This window comes from Mastomys coucha, unplaced genomic scaffold, assembly GCF_008632895.1.
Source record: "Mastomys coucha isolate ucsf_1 unplaced genomic scaffold, UCSF_Mcou_1 pScaffold1, whole genome shotgun sequence".
NCBI lineage: Eukaryota > Metazoa > Chordata > Mammalia > Rodentia > Muridae > Mastomys > Mastomys coucha.
The window spans coordinates 193035-195104 of NW_022196891.1; the positions used below are offsets into that span (position 1 = coordinate 193035).

At 45.6% G+C, this 2070-nt stretch overlaps 1 pseudogene; it reads right to left on the minus strand.

Moving 5' to 3' along the window:
- Positions 1-2: 2 nt before the first annotated feature.
- The window catches only part of LOC116069409, a 32473-nt pseudogene continuing 30405 nt past the window's right edge, over positions 3-2070 (minus strand).

The following is a 2070-nucleotide window of genomic DNA, read 5'->3' on the forward strand; positions in this document are numbered from 1 at the left end:
GTTTCTGTGGGAGGAGCAGATCTGGTTTTCCTTAGACTTCTGCCAGCAGGTTTAGAAGCAGTGGTTTTTGGCGTGCTCTGCTGACTCCTTGAAGGGTATCTTCCAGGGTCTTGTCGTTGGCTGCAGCTTGGGAAAGAAGGGCCAAATCTCCCTCTTGTTTTAATTGGCAATTTAACTTGGGGTCTTCCTCGTTTTGGTGGGCTGAGCACTTCCTCTTCGTCAGAGTCCTCCTCATCTTGCTCCATCTCATATTCTTCCTCCTCACTTTGACCCTCTTCATCAGCGTCATCAACTTCATCATTATCACCTTCCATTCCCTCTTCCATTTCTTCATCACTTTCTAAGGATGGTCTCTGCCTAGAGGAAAGTCTTCTAGAACGTTGCTTTGGTCGACATTCTGGACAAAACCAATCTCCATCCGGAACAGTCTTGAGCTTTGGTCAGACGCAATAGGTGTGATGCCCTCGGTCACAGCTGTCACAGAGCACCATGTTTTCAGCATCTCCCTTTTTCCGGCAGATCTTGCAACGAGCATTCAGTATGGACTTAGACCACATCACACTGCGATCCAAGGTTGATAAATGCAGAAACACTTGGGATAGACTAGCAGAGGAAAGGAGAGATTCTCTCCAACGGTCCAGGACAGTTTTATAAGAACGTCCGCTGTCATTGCCATCAAGTGGAGCTTTGAGGAAGCGCCGTTCAATGCCCTGTTCTATCTGAGAGAGGGCCAGGGCCAGATAATGAACCACACTGCTCACTGACTGTGGTGTACTGCTACTAGTGGAGATGGTACTTAGAGTTTCTGTTTTAATTCCAGAAAGTCTGTCTCTTACTATGACCCTTGCTTGTTCAATTTCCATCTCCTCCATGTCTTCATTCACAGTTTTAATCACTCCATTTTCCTTGCTTTCCTCACTTAACAGCTCATATCGTCCATTCTCCAGGGCTGATCTCCAGACCTGTCGATCTGTCACCTTGATGGCTCCTAGTGTCCCTTGATAGATTCTATCCTCAATATCCAAGAGAAAGTCTCTGAGCCTCAGCTCAAGCTGCCTCTCTGCAGATATCTGTGATGTGTCACATGCACCAGAAGATCGTCCCCGAGAAGAAGCAGGCTTGCTATCGGCCCGAGGTTTGTCTGAAAAATGGAATTTCTCTTCAGAAAAGTGGGCAAGCTGTGCACATATTCTGCTCTTCTCCTGTAGCAAGGTCTCTTTTAAGGCACTTTCTCTGTGTCCTCTGGAGTTGAGAGCTTCGATGAGCTGGTCTAGCTGTTCACAAGAACTGTAAAAGCACCACTGATTTGGCTTATGCACTGGTTTTGGCAGCAGCACAGAATCATTGAATGGACCTTGGTTGAGGCTAGAGGTAGATTCAGACATGAAGGACTCTTCAGTTTTAATAGATACCTGAGGATTGTGAGGCTGTGCATTATTGTGAAATGATGAAGGCCTAGGTAACAACATGTCTTCAGTAAGACCTGAATAATCTTCTTCTATAAACAGACTAGGAATAGAAGGGAAGATCCAGTACCGCCTGTACAAGCGGTCGCGCCCCAGAGGGAAGATGTTAGTACAGGCGATGGCACTCTGGATCTTGTCTAGGAGTTCTCTCTCTTTCTGTTGGTGCTCCTGTCTCAAAGTTTCCTCTGCATTGGCAGTCAGAGGCTCCTGCTTAATACAGTAGTTCATCTCTTCTTGCTTTATACATTGTTTAACTGCAGTTTGTCCCACTTTCCCTCTTCTGCTCCTTTTATGTGATCCTGGGTCATCTTCATCTTCAGTAACCATATCAGGATCCAGATCTTTCCTCTATATTTCTTTGCTCTCTGTACTAGTATCAAAATCTTCCCGTTCTTCTTCCCCTAGATCTGTAGCTGAATTTCTCTGCTCGTCCTCCTTCAGTATTTCTTGTTTCTCTTTCATTTTCTGTTCTTGTTCCTTAAGTTTTTCTTCCTTCATTCTACGTATTCGAGCAGCTGTGGCTTCTCTCTCTTTCTGGTGCTGTTCTGCTTTGAGCTCTCGGAACTCCTGCTTGGCTTGTCGTAATACATCGACATAATCTTCA